The sequence below is a fragment of the Saccopteryx leptura genome, chromosome 8 (assembly GCF_036850995.1).
Source record: "Saccopteryx leptura isolate mSacLep1 chromosome 8, mSacLep1_pri_phased_curated, whole genome shotgun sequence".
Classification (NCBI taxonomy): Eukaryota; Metazoa; Chordata; class Mammalia; order Chiroptera; family Emballonuridae; genus Saccopteryx; species Saccopteryx leptura.
In genome coordinates this window covers 66,315,538-66,339,462 of record NC_089510.1, presented here as the reverse complement: position 1 = coordinate 66,339,462, position 23,925 = coordinate 66,315,538, and the positions used below count along the sequence as shown (strand labels likewise).

The window sequence follows — 23,925 nt, the reverse complement described above, 5'->3', positions numbered from 1 at the left end:
AGTGTAAGCTAGGATTAAAGATGATGGCCCATCAGTTTTTGGCTCCGTTGTTTCTTTACCGACTGTTCGAATCCAATGTGAACCTGCATGGGCCAGGCTGCTGTGATAGTGGCCGTGGATACTGGCTTTACAGGTATCACTCTCATTTTATAAATGAAAAGGCCCATAAGGGTTGGTGCTATCTCTTGCACACTTTCTTTCTTAGGGAAGTTGGCAGAGGAGCTCAGGCATTCATATCCGTAACTCCTCGAACATGTTAGGCAGGTTTTTGACACACAGATAGGGAGGTAGAGGTGCCAAAGAACCTCCCCTTGGCCCTACCCCACTGCAAGGCTCTTCCAAAGACTCGGACCCCTCGTTTGTTGCTTTGTTCCCTAGTGAGCAGTTCAGCACATAAAACTATGTTCAGAAGTCTGGAAATCCTGGGACACACGGAGCAACTGGAGACATCAGATAGGGAGGTAGAGGTGCCAAAGAACCTACACTCAGACCAGAAGAGAAAAATCATTTAGCAGTTAATGGGCTTCCCTCGGTGTGGCTTCAAGCTACTAGGACACAGGTCCCACCAACACCCTTAATCGCCTCAGCTCTTCTGCTGAAGAATTTGGTCTTCACAGTGACGGGCTGCTTTGGGAGCTTTGCCTTCCCGAGGACTTTGTAGTGGCCCTACCGCACCACACCAATGATAGGAGCAGCTCCAGTCTTGTTTTTGGCGGCATTTACCCATGTCTGTTAACTGACCAGGGTTCACGGTTTATCAAGGTTGACAGATGGGCAGAAGCTCTGGTTCCTCTTTAAGTGGTAATGCCTCATGCCAACCTTCCCAAAGTAACCTGGGTGAATATTTGTCAAAATTGATTCTGTGATGATGCAAGCCACCAGCTGTACCTTGGCTTCCCGGGTGCTTCCTGTGTTTGCTGATGCAGCCGTGGCTATGGCTCACGTGGCCCCAAAGTTTCTGGGTCTTCCTCAGTTTGGATGGTGTGTCGGCAGCTGAAATGCAAGAGCAAGAGATTATTTCTTTAGCAAGATGTTGGGCAGATAAAATATATTATGCTCACTTTGTTAAAGACGGCGCTGCCCACGAGCCGTCGCCCAGGTGATATTAATGTGTGTCTCTGTGGGCAGGTAGAATCCTTGTAGCCTGGTGCTTGGTTTTGGGATTAAGCCTTTCCCACCCGTTTTGATGTGGGGTGGCACAATCCCATCATGACTCAGAGAAGTGACTTTGTATTAGAGACTTCCCTATTTTGTATATTGGATTAAAGGTTGTGAAGCTATACTATAAAATAGGGGCAGAATAGGAGCTTGCTCTTGGTTCCTGGGATGATTAGCATGAGAGAACAGAGGGAGCAGAGCAGAGCAGAGAGGCCACGTGGAGTAGGCCAGGAGAAGCAGCCAAGAAGGCAGAATATTGAGTGAGAGGCCAGTTTGTGCAGTTTGGAGCTGGAGAAGGAAGGAGATGGGGAACAGAGGTGAATAAGTCTGGTGGGCTAGAAACCTTTGATTCTAGGAAACTCGGATAAGTCAGTAGCTTTGTGAGCACTGAATGTGAGTGGGTTTTGGAGCCCAGTGTGTGTTTTTACTTGCCCGCCGGGTGCAAGCTAGAATTAAAGATGACGGCCCATCAGTTCTTGGCTCCGTTGTTTCTTTACCGACTGTCCAAATCCAATGCGAACCTGCATAGGCCAGAAGGCTGCTGTGATGGTGGCCCTGGCCGAGGCTCCTGGCTTTACACAAGAGGAATTGAATTCAATTCCATAGGTATTTATTAAAAGCCTACTGTGTGACCACTCAAATGTCCTGTCCTGTTTGTGCAAGAGATTTTGGCTGAGCCTTGGTGTAACAAGAGGTGTAACAAGAGGAGGAGCCCCCTACATCAAGACTGCATATGACACATATTACTCTGTAACTACTCAGTTCCAGTCTTTCCTGCAAGAGTTCTGAAGGGGGAAATGATGTCTCCAGTTGCTCTGTGTGTCCCAGGATTCCCAGAATTCTGAACATAGTTTTATGTGCTGAACTGCTCACTAAGGAACAAAGCAACAAAGCTCTTCCGAGTCTTTGGAAGAGCCTTGCAGTGGGGTAGGGCCAAGGGGTGGAGACAGCGTGGTCGAGAGAGTGACTTGGGTAGGCACTGAGAAGTCAGGTAGCGATCTTTTCCTGTGGAACTGGGGTTGATGGGGAGCTGAGCGTTCTGTTTTGTACAGAATCAAGAATCTGGTTCCCGGTCAACTTCAGGAGGAAGAAAATCTCCATTCAGCAAGGCACTCAGAAAGTGAATCAGGATTGAAAGGTTCTTCTTTTGAAACTTGTGGTTGGCCTCTACATCTTATGTCTGAGGAAATGGAGGCCCAGAAAGGGCCTATGACACAAATGGAACTGGAGTCTGCTCTTCTGCATGTCTGGTCACCAAATCCCCTGGTTGCATAGGGAAGAATGTTTTAGGGAGCTGATACAACCTACTTCCTCTTGAGCTTGTCTGGCCCAGTGGCTGTGATGGGCTGGGTTTGGTTGCTATAGGAATTTGTGGCAAACCAGAAGGGAGAGGGTATCCTCTCAATGGTGCCGGAGATCCTTGGTTTCTCAGTGATGCTGTCCCTTCACCCTCCTTCTTTCAGGTCCTTACTAGAGAACTTGCTTATGCAAGGGGGCTATCACCTATTGCTTCATACTGGGAATTTACCATTGTGGCAAGACAGCTGTATGGTCAGGGGCCACCGCCATGGCCATGCAGATGCAGGTTCCCATTGGATTCTGGCAGATGGTAAGAGAACTGTAGAGCCAGGAAATGGTGGGCCATTCCATTTATTAAAGTCTCGTAATGGCAGATGAGCAAACAGGTAGGGAAGACTGCTTCCCTTATTCTTAGGGCTCCCGAGCCCCTCAGCACTTTGGGCTCACCAGATTCATTCTCCAGACTTCCCCAGACTCACAGGCCCCTACCAGCTTCAGCACCCTCGGCCAAACCAGGCTGGGTGAAACCTCAGGGCTCCCAAGTCCCTCAGCTCTCTTTTTTCCTCTCTCTCTCTCTCTCTCTTTCTCTCAACTCTCCAGCAAAACAGGCTGGGGGGAAATACCCCTTTTCCAGCTAACAGTAGCAAACAGCAGCCCCTCCCAAGCAGGAAGGCAATCTACAACCTGCCACCCTGAGGGCAAGCACCAGCAACCTTCCATAGACTATACACACTTGACGCTGCCCTATGCCAATGCAAAATACAAGCGAGCAAATCTAAACACACTTGTTTACCCAATAAAAGTACAATACAGAGAAGAGTGCCCCAGCCTTGGAAACATTTGACCTGGGTTTGAGCCTGGCTTGACCATAGCTAGCTGCATGATTACTTGGCCTTTCTGACTTAGTTACCTGATTTGTACAATGGGCTAAATAACTACTACCTAGAACAAAGATTAATAATATATAATGTTTTTCCTACAAAAATGATAACTATTAAATAGTACACATTATTTTATTTTCATGTATCTCTACTGAAGTATAATTGACAGACAGAAACCTGTACGTGTGTAAATCGCACAACTTGAAGAGTTTTGACATTTTTATATACTCATGAAACTCTCCCCCAGTCAAACGAATGAACATAACCATTACCCTCCCCCCCCCAAAGTTTTCTCCATCACCTTATTCTTCCCCTCTGCCCCTTTCCAGGTCCTGTCTATCACCAGTCTGCTTTCTATCACTATCAGGTACTTTGCATTTTCTAGAACTCTCTGTAAATAGTATAATACAGCATGTGCTCTTCTTACACTCAGTATAATAAATTTTTTTGTGTGCATGAGAGAGACAGACAGACAGACAGGAAGGGAGAGATATGAGAAGTTACATCACTTTACTTGTTCATTGATTGCTTCTCATATGTGCCTTGATGGGGGAATAGGGAGGGGGATGTAAGCCTAGCCAGTGACCCCTTGCTGAAGCTGTCTGTGACCTCATGATCAAGCTGGTGAGCCTGTGCTCAAGCTGGTCATGTTGGGGTTTGGAACCTGGGTCCTCAGCATCCCAGGTCAATGCTCTATCCATTGCATCACCACCAGTCAGGCTACACTCAATATAATTCTATTGATATTTGTCTATGTTGTGGTATCAATGGTTCATTCTTTTATTGCTGAATAGTATCCCATTCTATGGAAATATTACATTTGTTTATCCATTTACCTGCTGATGGACATTTGGGTTGTTCCCAGTTTTCTGGCTATTAAAATAAAGCCACACTGTAAGTACTTGTGAAAAATTTTTGTGGGGACATATGTGTCCTTTGTTACTGGGTAAATAACAGGAGTAGAATGGCTGGGCCATATGGCAGGGTATGTTGGAATTTTAAGAAGCTGCCAAACGGTTTTCTATTTTATACTCCCGCCAACAGTGCATGGGTGTTCTAGGTGCTCTGCTTCCTTGCAACACTTAGTAGGGTTGCTCTCTTTAATTTTAGCTATTGTAATAGGTGTGTGGTGCTATCGTGTGGTTTTATTTGCATTCCCCTACAGACTAAGATGTTCCTCATCTTTTCATGTGCATATTTTCCATCTGCCAGTTTCCCTTGGTGAAATATCTGTTCAGATATTTTGCCTATTAAAAAACAATTGGGTTATTTGTTTTCTTATGATTGAGTTATGAATTATTTATATATTCTACAAGCTAGTGATTTATGTGGCTTGCATGTGGTAGATTAGGGTTAGAGTTACAGTACAGTTGAGTATGTGCTATGTACAGGAAGTACAAAGGAAGGTCTGTAATCCTAATTGAAGTCAGGGAAGCTGCTTGGAGGAGAGGGTATGGAATTGCGTCTTAGCTAGGTGGGGGAAGGGCAATCTAGGTAGAAGTTTGCATGTGCAAAGGCATAGAGATATAGAATATCAGGTGCATGCAAAATCAGACATAATTTGATTGGAACACTGGGATTTTTGGAATAGAAGAACATGGACTAGAATTCTAGCTACCCCATTTACTGGCTGTGCACATCCTTTAAAAAACTTTTTATTTTGAAACACGTGAATTCCTTTTAGATTCACAGAAAGTTGCAGAGATAGTACCGAGGTATCTAGTGCATCCTTTATTTAGTTTCATCTTCCTTAATTATACTACAGTGTCAAAACCAGGAATTTGCAAATGGTACAACGGGTGTATACAGTGTGTCCGTAAAGTCATGGTGCACTTTTGACCAGTCACAGGAAAGCAACAAAAGACGATAGAAATGTGAAATCTGCACCAAATAAAAGGAAAACTCTCCCAGTTTCATACCTATTCAGTGCAGTTCAGTGTGGGCTCATGCACAGATTTTTTAGGGCTCCTTAGGTAGCTATCCCATATAGCCTCTACAGACTCGTCACAGACTGATGGCCTACCAGAACGGGGTTTCTCCACCAAACTGCTGGTTTTCTTCAACTGCTTATCCCACCAAGTAATGTTATTCCTATGTGGTGACACTTCGTTATAAACGCGCCGATATCCATGTTGCACTTTGGTCACGGATTCAAATTTAGTGAGCCACAGAACACACTGAACTTTCCTCTGTACTGTCCACATCTCGACTGGCATGGCCGTGGGCTGCTCCGCTGTATACACATCATCTCCGGTGTTACATCATCATCTGTGCATGTACACATGCTGCCACATCATCCTACAGAAACTGAGAGGGTTTTCCTTTTATTTGGTGTAGATTTCACATTTCTATCATCTTTTGTTGTTTTCCTGTGACCGGTCAAAAGTGCTCCATGACTTTACGGACACACTGTAGTTCTGTCATTTTCTCGAATGTATAGGTGAGTAGAGCTACCTACAGTTCTGCAGTCAATATACAGAACTGTTCCATCTCCACAAAAAATCTCCCTCAGGTCGCCCCTTCATTGTCATACTGGCCTGGCCCCTTTCCCTATTTCTCATCTGTATAATTTTGTCATTTTGAAAATGTTCTGGGCCTGGTCGGTTGGCTCAGTGGTAAAGCATCAGTCCACCATGTAGAAGTCCCAGATTCCATTCCTGGTCAGGGAACATAAGAGAAGCACCCATTTGCTTCCCCCCCCCCTTGCTTCTCTCTCTCTTCTCTCTTTCTCTCTCTCTCTCCTCCTAAAGCCATGGCTGGGTTGGAGCAAGTTGGCCCTGGGCACTGAGGATGGCTCCATGGCCTCTGCCTTAGCTGCTAAGAAGAGCTCGGTTGCTGAGCAACAGAGTAATACCCTAGATGGGCAGAGCATTGTCCTGTAGGAGCTTGCCAGGTAGATCCCAGTCCAGTGCGCATGCTGGAGTCTGTCTCTCCCTCGTCTTCTGTCACTTAATTTAAAAAAAAAAAAAAAAGAGCCTGACCAGGTGTTGGTGCAGTGGATAGAGCATTGGACTGGTATGCAGAGTACCTAGGTTTGAAATCTCAAGGTAACCAGCTTGAGCGTGGGCTCATCTGGCTTGAGTAGGGGCTCACCAGCTTTAGAGTGAGGTTGCTGACTTGAGCGGGGGATCATAGACATGACCCCATGGTCACTGGCTTGAGCCCAAGGTCTCTGGCTTGAAGCCCAAGGTTGTTGGCTTGAGCAAAGGGTCACTGGCTCTGCTGTAGCCCCCCCGGTCAAAGCACATATGAGAAAACAGTCAATGGACAAGTAAAAAGACTAAAGAACCACAACAACGAATTGATACTTCTCATCTCTTTCCCTTCCTACGTATCTGTCCCTATCTGTCCCTTTCTCTGTCTCTCTCTCTGTCTCTGTTACAAAAAAGAAAGAAAGAAAGAAAGAAAAGAGAATGTTCTATAAATAGAATCATACAGTATGCAACCTTCTGAGTCTAGTTTGTTTTCACTGATTGTAATGCACTTCAAGTCCAGCCAAGTAGTTGGGAATATCAGTAGTTTGCTCTTTTTATTGCTGAGTGGCATTTCATGGTATGGCTGGGCCACTGTTTCATTACTGACCCACAGAAGGACATTTTTGTTGTTTTCAGCTTTACCAATAAAGCTGCTATGAACAATTGTATACCAGTCTTTGTATACAAGTCTCTAAAAAACTTTTTTAAGACTTTACTTATTCATTTTAGAGAGGAGTGGGAGAGAGAGAGAGAGAGAGGAGAGACAGAGAGAGAGAAGGGGGAGGAGCTGGAAGCATCAACTCCCATATGTGCCTTGACCAGGCAAGCCCAGGGTTTCGAACCAGTGACCTCAGCATTTCCAGGTCGACGCTTTATCCACTGTGCCACCACAGGTCAGTTTTCCTTTGATTTTTTATCTTCAATTGTTTACCTTCTCTTTTTGCCTCCCTCCCTTGCCATCATCCCCCCACCACTGTAAGAATTGGAAACAGAGTTGCTACTTAAAGTCTGAGCTGTTTCTGAAGACCAAGGTCTGCTTTTGAGAAGTTCATTTTGTTAATTCTACCTATCAAGCATTATTTTAGTGTCTTTTACATAGATTATTTTAATTACAATATTTCTTATAAGAACCTTTCAAAGTATATGTCATTTCCCATTTTCCTGATGAGGAGGCTGAGGCTCAGAGATAACAAATGGCTTAAGTTTGCACAGTTACTGACCGGTGCTGCTGGACCTGAAGCCTGAATTCTTCTTCCAGACCCCATGATTCTTCAGTCTCTCATATTGACCAAGTGCACTGATGCCACGTACTGTCTTTTTATTTTTGTTTTTTTTTTTTAATTAAGTGAGAAGACTGGAGGCAGAGAGATAGACTCCTGCATACTCCCAGACCAGGATCCATTTGGCAAATCCCATAGGGGTGTTGCTGTGCACATCTGAGGCCACTGCTCCATTGCTGGGCAACCGAGCTATTTTTAACTTCTGAGGTGAGGCCATGGATCCATCCTCAGCACCTGGGGCCAACTTGCTCAAACCATTGGAGCCATGAGAGCCGAGAGAGAGAGAGAGAGAGAGAGAAAGAGAGAGAGAGAGAGAGAGAGAGAGAGAGGGAGAAAGGGAGGGGGGAGGAGAAGTAGATGGCTGCTTCTCTTGTGTGTTCTGATGGGGAATCAAACGGGACTTCCACACACTGGCCAGATGTTCTACCACTGAGCCAGCCGGCCAGGCTACCAGGCACTGTTTTTTTGTGTTGATGTAGTATAAACAAAGAAGACAAAAATCCTGACTTGTCCCCCTTTTTGTGAGGGGAGATGGGCTTGCTCTTCACAAAGTCTCCTGTTGCAGGTGTCTCTGGGCTGCTTATGGTGGCTGCTGTGTTTTTTTGGTAATCGTTGAAGTGAATGCATGGCCCAGTTCACTCCTCAGCTACCAAGTCACCTGGACTCTTTTCTCTCTTCCCTGGCTCTGAACCATTTCACTGAAATCACCCATAGGCAATATAGAAGTACAGTGTGTCATGGTGCACTTTTGACCGGTTCACAGGAAAGCAACAAAAGATGATAGAAATGTGAAATCTACACCAAATAAAAGGAAAACCCTCTCAGTTTCTGTAGGATGATATGGCAGCATGTGCGCATGCGCAGATGATGACGTAACACCGTGTATACAGCAGAGCAGCCCACGGCCATGCCAGTCGAGATGTGGACGGTACAGAAGAAAGTTCAGTGTGTTCTGTGGCTTGCTAAATTCGAATCTGTGACCAAAGTGCAACATGGATATCGGCGCGTTTATAACGAAGTGCCACCACATAGGAATAACATTACTCGGTGGGATAAGCAGTTGAAGGAAACCTGCAGTTTGGTGGAGAAACCCCGTTCTGGTAGGTCATCAGTCAGTGACGAGTCTGTAGAGGCTATATGGGATAGCTACCTAAGGAGCCCTAAAAATCTGTGCGTGAGCCCACATCGAACTGCACTGAATAGGTATGAAATTGGGAGAGTTTTCCTTTTATTTAGTGCAGATTTCACATTTCTATCGTCTTTTGTTGCTTTCCTGTGACTGGTCAAAAGTGCACCATGACTTTACGGACACACTGTATATGATCCAAGGACCGTGGCCCTCCCCCTTGCCCCCAAGCAGGTCTGATTCAGTTTCATGATTTAGCCCTGATAAATTCAAGTTATGTTGGCCTCCTCTGCTGTTTGCCCCAGTGAGAATTTGGACCCAATGTTTTCACTTGTCACTTTAGATTGTTTGCCAGAGTTTGCGGAAAAAGACCTGGATTATTAATGCCCTTGCCAGGAACAGCTGCGCCCTGCCAGGTTGTCATGTGAGCCCTCTGAAAAGCCCCGAGCTGCAAGGCCACACTCTCCCAGGGCCCACTGGCTCAGGTGGGAAATGTGATCCTATCCTGCAGAAACTGCAAGCAGCCCAGGACGGAAGAAGGCAACTTGGAAGGGACTGATCAGGGTCTGAGCTAGGAATTCACAATGGCACAGTGAGCGTCCGGAGGGCCTGAGTCCGGGGGGTGCTGCAATTGTCGAAGGTCTTTTTAGTCTGACAGCCCCCTCCCTCATAAGATGAAAATGAAGATATTAATAATCAGTTTAGTAATATTTAGAGATGTATTACTCCTTATAGTGCTGGCCACTTGAAATAAATTATAGGCATACCTTAGAGATATTGGGGGTTTGATGCCAGATCTCTGTAACAAAGTGAGTATCCCAATAAAACAAAGTGCAATAAAATGAGATATGTCTATAGTTTAATCCTCAGAACAAGTCTTTGATTTGGGGCTTGTTACCTCGACTTACTGTATGAGAAGCCTCTGAGACATCCAGTGAATTACTACTCAAGGTCATGCAGTTAGAAAAGAATGGAGGCAGGTTTGGACTCAGATCTGTCCCATGCTTCTCTCAGGACATGGTAAGCCACCAGGCACAGAATACGATTTTCCTGGCTCATCTCAGGTTATCCCTGAAGCTGTCCCAGCTCCTCTGGCTCTCATCTTTGTCTTTCCCCATCACTCTGTAAACCTGTTCTGGAGGCTGGTATTCCAGTGAGAATGTGGTTAGAGTTCCAAGTCAGCCAGAGGTGGTGAGGAGGATGACTGTGCTCAGGACAGACCAAGGACGAGGAAAGATAGTCCCTGGCACCCTCTCCTCTATCAGTTTAAGTGGCTCTGCTTTAGCTCTCATACCCCATCAAAGGTTCTCTTTAGTGCGTGGAGCTGAACACTGAGTTTAGAGAAAATCATCTAATAATGTCACTGGTTTGCTGGAAAAACCAGTTTCTAGCAGGATAAACCTGGACCAGAAACACTTATGTCGGGAGCAGGTAATTCCGCTGAGACCCGTTTCCCATCACTGCGCTCTCAGGCCCCCACCCTGCACAGCTGCCCACCATTCCCTGAAGAGCGTGAGCCCACCTTCATGACTAAGCCTTTGAACTACTTTTTCTGCCTGGCAAACTCCTGTTCATTCTTTAAAACCCAGGATGAACATTACTTTTTCTGACTTCCTCTAGCGGAATTGGTGCCACCCAGCCCTTAGTTCTTAACGCCTTACATGGTTCCCCACCCAACAATTTGTGGGTCTTTCTCATCTTCTAAGGCTTCAGGAGCAAGGACTGGACACTTTATTTCTACATCACCTGTACTTGGGGCATATTTCTATGAACAAATGATTGGGGACTCATGAATAAAACAATCTACCAAAGTATGGATCATGGGTGGTCCCACTTTAACTGAAATGCAATTGCGAGGGACTTCAGAGGAGGAGAGGTGATAGGCTAGGGCTCTAGTGCTATTGCTTGTTTGACAGGTGAGCCAGGCACTGTACTGAGAGCATTATTGCAAATGAGCCGAGAGAGGGAGGGAGGGAGAGAGATAGAGAGAGAGAGAGAGAGTGAGACTGAGACCCAGAGGAATAAAGTAATAATGCAATGCCTTGAAATTAGGGAAGGAAGCATGTTCTCCAAACCAGCCTCTCAAACTATGTCACTGCCCTGCCTTCCAGGAGGGAAGCTCTTTGGGGCAGAGCTGGGTGCAGACCTTCAGAAAGAGTGGGAATTGTGGATGTTCCCAAAAGGAAGGGGAGAGCAGCAGCATGCAGGGAGGAGTAGAAGCAGAAGCAGGAGGAAGTCCAAGGCAAACTCTTTTTTTGTTGTTGTATTTTTCTGAAGTTGGAAACGGGGAGGCAGTCAGACAGACTCTCGCATGCGCCTGACCGGGATCCACCTGGCATGCCCACCAGGGGGCGATGCTCTGCCCATCTGGGGCGTCGCTCTGCCGCAATCAGAGCCATTCTAGCACCTGAGGCAGAGGCCATAGAGCCATCCTCAGTGCCTGGGCCAACTTGGCTCCAATGGAGCCTTGGCTGCGGGAGGGGAAGAGAGAGACAGAGAGAAAGGAGAGGGGGAGGGGTGGAGAAGCAGATGGGCGCTTTTCCTGTGTGCCCTGGCTGGGAGTCGAACCCGGACTCCTGCACACCAGGCCAACACTCTACCACTGAGCCAACCGGCCAGGGCCCCAAGGCAAACTCTATACTGTGGTGCTGTGAGCATCTTGCTGGCCAGAGCTGCTGCCTGATGGCTGCAATATGAGCTGGGTTCAAGCAAGAATTGGGAGCCAGGAGCTGGATATGTAGGTCATTCTGCCCTACTAGGCCTCCTGCCCACTTAATTCCTTCTTCCCCTGATGCTCGGTTCAGCACTCAGGCTTTGGAGATGGTCAGATCTGAGTTTAAAAACTGGTCTCAGGGTTTAATTGCTAATTGTGTAGCACTGAGCAATAATAATAGGGATGCTATTTTTTTAGGGTCATTAGGATCAATGATGATGACAGTATTGAAGCTATGTGGTTTATGGAATCTTATTTATTCCTTGGAATGCACTCTAGGTAGATATTGTTATGAACTCATGGATCTGTAACTAAGGTTCAGATAAGATAAAGAGTTGCCCCGGTCACACTGTAAATGCCCAACCCAAGGATGCCACAACTGATCCACTATGTCACCAGTCTCCAGTTTGCCTGATCCTAAGAATCGCCTGAAGTGCTTGTTAAAAGGGAAATCTCAAGCTCTGTCTAGATCAGGCGTCCCCAAACTATGGCCCACGGGCCGCATGCGGCCCCCTGAGGCCATTTATCCCACCCCTGCTGCACTTCTGGAAGGGGTACCTCTTTCATTGGTGGTGAGAAGAGCACAGGATGCGATGCATCCACATCCTGTGCTCCTGGAGTACTGTATGTGGTGGCGCCACATAGCGCAGCGTCACTCACGTACAGTACTACTTCCGGTGACGCAGGACACATGCGTCATGGTTCCAGAAGCGGGTCATATTACGCACATCTGGTCTGTGGCTGCGGTGCCCCACATCACTGGAAGCAGTTTGAAATAACAGCAGAAGTAGAAGAAAGGCAGAGCACTATAACCATTATTACTACACAGTACAGCAACCCCATACTCCCCCAAATGTACAACAAAATAATGGCCCCTATAACCTCCCTTTGCCCCAAAGTCTCCCCCCCATTACTACACACCATGTTTCCCCTATTATAAGACCCTGTCTTATATTAATTTTACCCCCAAAAGACAGAGGCTGTCTTATTTTTACTTCCCACTGAAATGCTGGTCAGTTTGTTGATTTAAATTTACTTGTTCTTGATTTTAAATATTGTATTTGTTCCCATTTTGTTTTTTTACTTTAAAATAAAAGATATGTGCAGTGTGCATAGGGATTTGTTCATAGTTTTTTTTATAGTCTGGCCCTCCAACGGTCTGAGGGACAGTGAGCTGGCCCCCTGTGTAAAAAGTTTGGGGACCCCTGGTCTAGATTCTGATTCAGCCTGGTTGGGGTGGGGCCTGGGGAGCAGGGGGTGTAACAGGTGCAGAGAATTGTACTAGAAGCTGGCAAGTTCAGGAACCACTTCAGTGGTTTTTCAGCCGCTGATCTAGGGACTACTGCCTGTCTGCTCTTTAATGAACTGCAGACCGGCAGGAAATTTCTGGGGGACAGGCTGGTGGAAACCACTGCGTGCTTTCCTGCCTGTATGGTGGTTTTATGGTTGGCTCTCAGGAATATTACCTGTGAGCATGATGATAAAATTTGATTGTAATGATATCTTATCATGCAAGATTCTCATCTTTTAAAAGTATGTTAGTTTTAAAACTAGATCTTAAAGGCAGAAGTCAAGGGAAGTAGTTTCTGGATTAGTTAATCTATATTCTACAACTCTGAAGTCAGGACAATCTGCAAATGGAATGAGCTACCTTTAAAGACCCTGTTGCTTATGGTCAAGCAATTAGTGACACTGTGCATTGGGCATGGTGGTCAAGAGGTCAGTTCCTCAAGGACTCGGCGCCCAGTTAGTGTCTGTCCTGTGCATACGTGAATTGAGGGGGATTCGGCGTGTCAAGGTTCCAGCGGAAGTGGAGTTGAGCCACTGGGTAAGGTCAGGAAGGGACTGAGGGTGGGCAGATGTCTTTCTATCTTTTGTTTGTATTTCTAGGTCTTCTTGCCTTTGTTTCTACATTCTCAAGGCCCATCCTATGAGCATATAAATTACAGAGTTAATTAGGAAATGTTGTCCCATCAAAGCTAAGAGAAAGGCTAGACCCCTACTTGCTCTATTGACCTTCTGTTTCCAACCTCAGCCTTGATGACAAAACTCAGCACAAGTTTTCTTACAGACTAACAGAAATCTATAAGACCCTGCTAAAAGCTGAAGGAGGCCTACCGAGTGATTGCTTTGGATTCTTCTCTTCTAAGATCCATGATAATAGTTGCCACTTTGAACACTGATTGTGTGCTGGATGCTTTACATATCTTTTCTCATTTAATTCTCCCAATAACTCTGTGATACAGGTAACACTACCCCTCTTTTACAGATGAATAAACTGAGGCCTAGAGAATTCAATTAAGTTGCCCTGTGTGACAGAGCTAGTAAACAGATTTGGATTTCAAACCAAGGTTGATGTGACTCACAAATTAGAGGTAATTATGCCTGTATCATTTTGCTTCGCTTGATGAGAACAAAACTTAGGGATTGGTTACCCTGACTCCTGATAGAAAGCTTTGTACAGAGTATATCAAAAGGATGCCAGATCCTTCCATTCACATTTGAAGTTATCTTTAACCTTTATAATATGGATAACCATGACCTTCCTCAAGTCATCTCTTCATGATTGCAACAGAGAAAGATTTCTGGTTACTAACGACGCTCTGTAAGGCTTCATTAACACACGCTGGGGAACATGTGTCCACAAATTGCCGGGGTTCTGCAACAAGGGTGTTGAGGGCCAGGGATTTGCCTGCTCTTGAGAAGTGATGACAGCTGGGAAGATGAAGGGAGAAGAAGGAAGTGTGAGCCGTGCATCATTTAATCAACCTTGAGATGGAGACCAATTGGTACCTGTGTATATTAACTTGGATAAGGAGACCATCTGTCTGCAGACAATGGAGATTGCATCTTCTAGTATATAGATCTGATGTGTTAAACTAGCAATTTTTAACCTTTTTCACCTCATGGCACACATAAACTAATTACCACAATTCTGAGTCACACCAGAAACAATTTTTTTTGCTGCTCTGGCAAAAGAAAAAAAAGATATAATTTTGATTCATTCACACAAGATGGTTATTGTCGTGTTGACTATTGTCATTTTTTGTTTGACAATCTAAGGGAAAAGAGGTCAGTGCCCCTGACTAAATACAGGGGATCCTCAGGTTACGACACAGTTCCGTTCCTATCACACTTGATATAACCCAAATTTTGGTGTAAGTTGAAACACCCCCTAGCCTAAGTCACTTACCTATCCTAACACAGTTGTAAAATCATAATCTAGAACATAAAAACACAACTAAGCCACAGAAAAAGGAAAAGAACATAATAAATATACTGCATAGTGTAAAATGACAAAAAATGAGTGTAAAATTTTTTTTTTACCTTTATTCCTGTGGTTGGCGTGTACACTGGAAGGGGCATTGCAAGGTGGGAGAAAGTGACCTATTGGGCGGAGGAAGCTGGAGAGGCAGGAGAACCCGCAGAAGGTGCTGGAGACACTGGGGTCAGGTGAGTCAGGATTTCAGGAACATGCAGGAGATTTTCTTTCTTTTCCTTTTCCTTTTCCTTTTCCTTTTCCTTTTCCCTTTCCCTTTTTCCTTTCCTTTCCTTTCCTTTCTCCTTTCTTTCATTTTTTTTCTTTCTTTCTTTCTTTCTTTCTTTCTTTCTTTCTTTCTTTCTGAATTCTCTCTCTCTCTCTTTCTTTCTTTCTTTCTTTCTCTTTCCCTCCCTCCTTCCCTCCCTCCCTCCCTCCCTTCCTTCCCTTTACAGTTCAATTTACTATATAAAAATCATTTCAGTTTTTTATTTTCAGTTAAATTCTGAACTGAGATTACAGTATTGTCAAAAAAAGATTTTAATTCAGTACTTTTTTAGCATACTAAACTGAAATATATAAGTTTAAACTTCAGATTCATGCAGTCTTCAAATACAATATTAAAATTCCCATATCAGCCCTGGCCGGTTGGCTCAGCGGTAGAGCGTCGGCCTAGCGTGCGGAGGACCCGGGTTCGATTCCCGGCCAGGGCACACAGGAGAAGCGCCCATTTGCTTCTCCACCCCTCCGCCGCGCTTTCCTCTCTGTCTCTCTCTTCCCCTCCCGCAGCCAAGGCTCCATTGGAGCAAAGATGGCCCGGGCGCTGGGGATGGCTCTGTGGCCTCTGCCTCAGGCGCTAGAGTGGCTCTGGTCGCAACATGGCGACGCCCAGGATGGGCAGAGCATCGCCCCCTGGTGGGCAGAGCGTCGCCCCTGGTGGGCGTGCCGGGTGGATCCCGGTCGGGCGCATGCGGGAGTCTGTCTGACTGTCTCTCCCTGTTTCCAGCTTCAGAAAAATGAAAGAAAGAAAAAAAAAAATTCCCATATCATTCACATGTGATTTTGCAGCTCTGAGCTGATTTACATAGAACAACTCTCCTAAATATGGCAAAATTGGCATGCCATGAAACTCAAAAGTTGTATAGTTCAGCCAAGGACTTAACTTCATATCATCCTTTCAAAAGATTCAGCATTTCTGGACCACAAAGCACAACATGTAAATAAGGCTGGAAACACTTCTTACTCCTCCTTATTATAGTTAAAAAAAAGTTGAATGGTAGCTTGGAATTTGGCATAAAACCCTATATAATGCCTTGGGAAAGTCCAAGCTGTGAGGTGATCCCTACCTTTCTCTCTTTTTTTTTTTTTTTTTTTTTTTTTTGAGAGAAGGAGAGGGATAGACAGGAAGGAAGGGAGAGAAATGAGAAACATCAACTCAATTGTGGCACCTTAGTTGTTCATTGATTGCTTCTCATATGTGCCTTGACTGGGGGGGGGGGTGTAAAGCAAAGTGAGTGACTGCTTCCTCAAGCCAGCAACCTTGAGCTCAAACCAGTGAACATTGGGGGGTCATATCTATGATCCCATGCTCAAGCCGGCAACCCTATGCTGAAGCTGATGAGCCTGTGCTCAAGTCAGTGACCTTGGGGTTTTGAACCTGGGTTCTCAGCATACCAGGCCGATGCTCTATCCACTGTGCCACTGCCTGGTCAGGCAAGTTGAGTAGCCCTTTTTAAGATCACACAGCTAAGAAGTAGTACAGTCAGGTTTAAACCCAAGAATTATTGCTCCAGAGTAACTATCTGTGCAGCCAGTGGAGAACAACTGAACCAGCTATTCAAAAACCTCCAAAGGGCTTCAGTGCTGATAATGCTACATTTATGCTAGCAGCCTAGACTTTTCTCCTGACAGCTGTAATTTCCTATCAGGTTGCCTCTTTAATACTCCATGTGACAGTCCTATCTCAAATTCAGGATCCCCCAAACTGAACTCAACTCCTGGTCTGCTATTCCTCTCCAGATCTGCTCTTCCCTCACCCTCCCCTTTTTTTGTTGAAAATGACACCATCCTTCTAGTTGCTTCTACTTCAAACCTTGGAATTATCTTTGATTCTCTCTCTCTTATTTATATCTAATTCACTGAGCTTGATTTTTTTATTTTCAATTAAGTGAGAGTAGCAGATGTAGAAAGACAGACTCCCTCATGTGCCTGACCTAGATCCACCCAGCAAGCCCCCTATGGGGTGATGCTCTGCCCATCTGGGGTGTTGCTATGTTGAACTGAAAACAAGCTATTTTTGGTGCCTGAGGCCACAGACCCATCCTTAGCGCTCGGGGCCAACTCACTCAAATCAGTGGAGCCATGGCTATGTGTGTGTGTGTAGGGGGGGTGGTGGCGGTAGGCAGGGAGAAACAGATGGGTGCTCCTCCTGTGTGGTCTGACTGGGAATCCATACCCCAGGCCAACACTCTACCACTGAGCCAACCAGCCAGGGCCTGGGCTTGATTTTTGAAGTACAACTAAAACATATTCATTTCTCACCACTTCCGCTGCCACTACCTGGTCCAAGCCACCATCATCTCTCATGGAGATCACTCAAGTGATCTCGGGATGGTTGGCCTACTTCTACCCCTGTCTCCTGTTCCTGTCCCCACAGGGTAGCCTGAATAATCCTGGTGACATTGAATCAGATCAGGTTGCCCCTCTGCTGAAACCCTAGCAGTGGATCTCAGTTTTACTTGGTGTAAAAGCCACAGTCTTTATCATGACTTTGGCTTTTACTCTGAGTTGGCACTTCTCGATCTCCAACGCTGTCCCCCACAGTCTCTGTTCCTCTCAGATGGACCCCCTTTTTTTGCACCCTCTTGCCTGATCCTTTTAGCCAGGCCACCCCAGTGCATTCCTGCCTCAGGGCTTTGCATAGACCCTTCCGTCTGCCACAAATGCTCTTACCAATATACTGTAGCCCTCACTCCTTCACCACTTTTCATTCTTTGCTTAAGTGCCAGCTTCTCAAAGCCTATTAAAAAATGGCCATCTGCCTCAAGCCAGTCCTTCTGATCCTCCCCTTCCCATACTCTGCTGCTCTGCTTTGTGTCCCACACCACTTAGGATCTTCTAAGACACTAAATCATCTACCAGTCGCATGTGTGTTTTTGGTGTCTTCCTCTGCTAGAATGTAAAGCTCTAAAGGCAGTGATCTTGGTCTGGTTTATTCACTGTTGTGTCCTAAGCACTAAGATTTATGCTAGTGGTTAATGATTTTTAATGAAAGGAGTATATGTAGAGTGTAAAATTTCTGTACAGGTGGCCAGTTTAACATTTTTTAAAAAAAAGATGTGGTCTGGAGTCTGGGGGAGGGGGGAGATGGCAGAGGGGCTGGCCACATGCTGTGGGTAATGGCCAACAGTGAGTGGAACCCCTGCTGAGGCCGAAGCCCCCTTGGTGTGGGCATTTCAGGGCTGGCAGGAAGCTGGTCACCAGAGGAGGCTGATGGGGGGCAGGGGAGGGGATCTGGGAGGATGCTTGTCACACTTCAGAGGGAGGGAGTTTGAAGAGAACTGAGAGCCGCCATTGAGGTAGGTACTGGAGATTTTTCAGTTAGAAATGTAATTTCAGTGAAATGACGTGGGCTGACTTTAGTTGTTTGAGGAGCAAACGAAAAATGGAGAATTCAAGAGACCCTGTCACGAGGAAGGAGACATTCAGCTGTTGTTTGAGGAAGTAATTAGCTTGAGGTTTTTTTTTTTCTTTTTTTGCTGTTAAAAGAAACGGTATTTTAGATGTGGGTGGGTGAGTGGGAGTGGGGAAGAAGTGACGTGTAAGCTGGTAACATCCACACTGGTAAGTGAAACATTTGTTTTCCTCTAGAGAGTAGGTTTAGAACCAGGTGGTGGAAGCTGAGGGGTACAAGGAGGACTTCAGTCTGATGTAAGTACAAAGTTTTCCATAATAAATATTGGTCTGCCTGGGAATAAGGAAGAATCATTATTGTGGGTGTGAAAGGAGATGCTGGCTGGCCATTTTTTTGTTGTTATTGAGTGGGGAGTTCATTCAATTGGTGGCAGGTTGACCACCTGACTGTTCACTAGGTCTTTTTTTTTTTTTTTTTTTTACAAAGGTCTTTTCTAAGTGACAGTGTTCTAGTAGGCGTCAGAAAATTGTTAGACCTGACACATTGTGTACAAGGGAACCCAGATAACAATGCTGGTCATCTGATGGGACGGGGTAGTTGTTGGTCAAATAAGTTTGTAAAATATGATTTTTATGTTTGCTTGCTTATAGTTTGCGTTGGGGGCTGGGCAGTGCCAGGTATATGTGGTCTGTGAAATTGCAAATTACCCTCCTGCTTGGGAAGGGCCATTGTTTTGCTAATGTTTGCTGGAGGAGAGGTTTTTGTGCCAGAAAGTTTTGAAAAAAGGAGAGAAGAAAGAGAAGAGGCAGAGGGAAAGAAGCCATGTTTGCGGAGAGGAGCAAAAGGAGGGGAGAGAATGCAGAGTGCTGAAGGAGGAGCCGTGTTGGCAGAGAAGGGAGAAGGGGTGCAGATGGGGAACCAGAGGGGAGGGGAGCTCTACTGAGACTGGTGGGGCCTTGGATTCTAGGAGAAACTGGAGAAGATTCTCCTGGTTGTGGAACCAGAGAATGTGTCAGTGGCTTTGGGAGCCCTGAGTGAAAGGGAAGTGTTGTCCCTGTGTGTTGCTCATCGGCCCACGTGAGACTGGAATAAAGAAATGGCCCACCATTCCTTGGCTCCACTGTTTCTTTACTGTCTGCCTGAATCCAATGGTAACCTGCATATGAATGGCCATGACCACCGCGACTACTGGCCCGACAGGAGTGTAGAATGTTTGGGCTTTGAATGCAGGGCTAATGATTGATATCCTCCTGTCCTTACTCAGTGTCCATTGACAGGTTCTGCGACATGAAACGCAATGATGTATAGCAAACCAATGCTTACCGTTGGCTAATTGATATAAACAAGAGTTAAGTTCCTGTGGCATCTCATCAATGTTATAATGAAAAGATGTTGTTTGAGGACCTGCTCTATTTTACTTTTTCTGCAATCAATAAAAAGTTAGAAACTCAAAGTGCTCATAAGGTAGCATTTGCTAAAATAGCATAGTTACAGGGCACTTGAATTTGAGTATTTTCTCCCACACAATCTAAGTCAGGACCTCCAGATGTCTTTTCAGCTCTGTTTCAGCCATCCAAATTCTACATATCAATCCAGGTCCAACTCTATTTCTTCACAGGAAGCCTTCGCCAACCTACTCTTAATTTGTGGGAGTGGTCTTGCCTGTGTGTGTGGTAGGCACTGGCTCTGGAGTTAGAGAAGCTGAATTTCAATCCTAGCTCTGTAATAGCTCTATGACCTTGGGCAAAGGGCTTAACTCTTCCTGTAAAGATACTCATCTTTACCTACAAAATGCAGGTGACTTTCATCTACCTTGCAGTGTTATGATAATTGGATAGACAAACTGCCTAGCGCAGTACCTAACACATAGTTCATGTTCAGACAGTGGTGTTGATATATGATGATTATTGATAAGCGTCTGACTTGACAGCTGTATTCAACCAGACAGAAGGACGGTTACCTGGTATGAAGAAGTCCCTGGCTAGGAACCTCTGCAAATGGAGTGACGTTCACCAGCATCACCTTCTCCAGTCCTTCTCTCTTAACCCCTGTAGTCCTTTCCTGAAGTTTGGTCTTTTCTGATTTCCCCTAAACATTTTAGTAAACAATATACACCAGATCCTAGCTTTACCCAGATCTAGCCGACTCAGATATTAGTTCCACTGAGTCCCCATTGCTGCCTATTGTTTCTGTGTGCTTCCCTCCTCCTCCACTTCTGCTGCCAGATCACCTGCAAGTAGCTGGTGGGTTTCCCAGTATGGACATGAATCACCCTGCCAGGCTCCTGCCCTGTGTGCCTGATGTTAGCTAACTGGTCCTATTTAGTTATTATGCAATCAAAATCTTTCCATTGAAGATTTTAGTTTATAATATGGGAGAGTCAGGTAGGACCTAGCCAGTTGCCCTCTCCTAGACTCGTTACTGTTTGGCTTTCAGTCAGGCCAGGCATTTGTTTTCTCTTGGGTGGAGTATGAGTCTCCTATAGGGACTTCATGCAGGATTCATTCATTCAGGGCGTGCCAAAGTCATTGCTTCGTGCCTAGCAGTGTGATTCATTCTGGAGAGGACCAGAATGGGTCCTGTGCTCTTGAAGGTAATACCTCATAGAGGAGAGAGACACAAAGACTGTGAGAGGTATGCTAGGATGGGTCTGCACAGGTTTCTGGGGGAGCACAGAGGACTACTGCCCTTCAGACTGGGGGTCAGGGAGACTGGCTCCTATGCTCACATTACCTCATATTCCACACATCCTTCCTGTCAGGCCCGCTGCTCTTCCCACACATTCAGTGAAAGGACGGCTGCAGCTCCTGCCTGGGTGGCCTGATACAGACCTTCCACAGTTTCCCTACTTGACGATTGTCTCGTCCAGCTTCCCCAGTGCTCGCTGGTGAAGTGTATACTCTTGAGACCCGGGTTTCTTAAAGCATGGATTAGTTACCTGATGGCCTCATGCCCTCCTGGGCAGAGATATGAGCTGTCCTGGTGCTTTCTGTGATGATCTGTACTTATTTTGCTTCCTTTGCTCCTGTAACTCTACTGCTGGGGCAGGGAGTAGGGGGCACATTGAACTTGTGGGAAGAAGATAGTTCTGCTGAGTCACAGAGGTTGGCCTTCCCACAATAGACCAGAGTGGGTTTCCATTCTTCAGCCACCACCCCTCCCTCTGATGACATGGGTGACCTGCTAGTAATCTTTTGAAATATCAGTAAGTTCCATCCTTTATGAGGCCTTTTGGGTACTACTCTCCCATGTCCTTCATCTCCAGCTGACCTCTCATTAGGTCAAATAGCTTGAAAGGACAGGAACACAGTTCCTCATACAGCTCTTTCAGTTCTGCTGTGGCCCCTGAGAATAGTTTCAGTGTTGAATAATATTTTTCAAAATTGTAAACATAGTACATAACTGTGATCAAAAGCATTCACAATGGCCCTGGCTGGTTGGCTCAGTGGTAGAGCGTTGGCCTGGCATGCAGAAGTCCTGGGTTCGATTCCCAGCCAGGGCACACAGGAGAAGCGCCCATCTGCCTCTCCACCCCTCCCCCTCTCCTTCCTCTCTGTCTCTCTCTTCCCCTCCCGCAGCAAGGCTCCATCGGAGCAAAGATGGCCCGGGCGCTGGGGATGGCTCCTTGGCCTCTGCCCCAGGCACTGGAGTGGCTCTGGTCGCAACAGAGCATCGCCCCCTGGTGGGCAGAGCATCGCCCCCTGGTGGGTGTGTCGGGTGGATCCTGGTCGGGCGCATGTGGGAGTCTGTCTGACTGTCTCTCCCCGTTTCCAGCTTCAGAAAAATACAAAAAAAAAAGCATTCACAACAAATACAATGTTGGGCAGATAAAATATATTATGCTCACTTTGTTAAAGATAGTGCTGCCCACGTGGAAGCTCGTCGCCCAAGTGATATTCGTTGCCCTTCTTGCTTGGGATAGGCATGATTATGTTAATATGTGTTGGGGGAGGGCTTTTGCGCCAAAAGGTTTTAAAAGGAAGAGAGATCACGTTGTTTCGGGGAAGTGTGATTATGTTCTAGGAAGAGCCCATGGAAAGAGAGCAGAGAAAGGCCACGTGGAGGAGAGAAGCAGCCAAGATGGTGGAATGCTGAAAGAGAAACCAGTTTGTGCAGAGAGAAGGAGATGGGGTTCAGGTGAATAAGGCAGGTGAAGTAGAAACATTTGATTCTAGGAAACTCGGATAAGTCAGTGGCTTTGGGAGCCCTGAATGGAAAGGGAAGTGTTTTCCCACTGTGTGTATTTCTTGCCCGCTGGGTGCAAGCTAGGATAAAGATGATGGCCCATCAGTTCTTGGCTTCATTGTTTCATTACCATCTGTCCGAATCAAATGCGAACCTGCATGGGCCAGGTGGCTGTGATGGTGGCTGTGGCTACTGGCCTTACACATTATAATACCTTGGTTTTCATCAATAATCGGTCCGAAAACAGTCAGTGAAATCTGAAACTGATGAAAACTGAAGCAATTATATTCATATGAATTAATGTAAATTCAATTACTGTACAGCAGGGGTCGGGAACCTATGGCTCGTGAGCCAGATGTGGCTGCATCTGGCTCACAGAGAAATCTTTAATAAAAAAATAATAACGTTAAAAATATAAAACAGTCTCGCCCTGGCCAGTTGGCTCAGTGGTAGAGTGTCAGCCTGGCGTGCAGGAGTCCTGGGTTCGGTTCCCAGCCAGGGCACACAAGAGAAGCACCCATCTGCTTCTCCACCCCTCCCCCTCTCTTTCCTCTCTGTCTCTCTCTTCCCCTTCTGCAGCTGAGGCTCCATTGGAGCAAAGTTGGCCCGGGCGCTGAGGATGGCTCTGTGGCCTCTGACTCAGGTGCTAGAATGGCTCTGGTCACAACAGAGCGACAACCCAGATGGGCAGAGCATCGCCCCCTGGTGGGCATACCAGGTGGATCCTGGTCAGGTGCATGCGGGAGTCTGTCTGACTGCCTCCTCGTTTCCAACTTCAGAAAAATACAAAAAAAAATAAATAAAACATTCTCATGTATTACAATCCATTCATTTCCTACCGCTTGTGTTCATGGTTGTGGGTGGCTGGAGCCAATCACAGCTGTCTTCTGGGACAATACCAAATTTTTATTGGATAATGTGTAATGTACAAGGGTCATTGTATGGCTCTCATGGAATTCCATTTTAAAATATGTGGTGTTCATGGCTCTCTGAGCCAAAAAGGTTCCCAACCCCTGCTGTACATAGTAATCACTTACATATAATTGTAGTATTAGCACTTGCAATCAATAAAACAGCACAAAAACACTGGAAAGCAATGGAATTCTTTGGCTAGACACAACGAGAAACAGCACTACACTGAGGAGGAGAACGTGTGAGTCACCCTTTGTTTTCACAAAATTAGCAGCATGTGGGTCAAATAAATTTGCAAATATGTATATGTTTGCTCGCTTATAGTTTGCTTTGGGTATGGGGCACAGGCTGTAAGCAGGCAGGGTCCTTATAGCCTAAGGCTTAGTTTTAAGACTAAGCCTTTCCCACCCTTTTAATACTAAGATCTTCTCAACACTAAACTTTTCCCCACACCCTTGACTGTTGTATGATATGGGGTGGTGCACTCTCATAAGGAATCCCAT

General features: G+C 45.8%; 1 protein-coding gene and 1 pseudogene across 2 annotated transcripts in view; one reads left to right on the top strand and one right to left on the bottom strand.

The window, feature by feature from the left end:
• The window catches only part of ST6GAL1 (ST6 beta-galactoside alpha-2,6-sialyltransferase 1), a 180,933-nt gene that overhangs the window by 46,790 nt on the left and 110,218 nt on the right, over positions 1 to 23,925 (top strand). The window lies entirely within an intron of this gene.
• On the bottom strand, positions 541 to 2,689 carry LOC136379534 (large ribosomal subunit protein uL15-like; annotated as a pseudogene).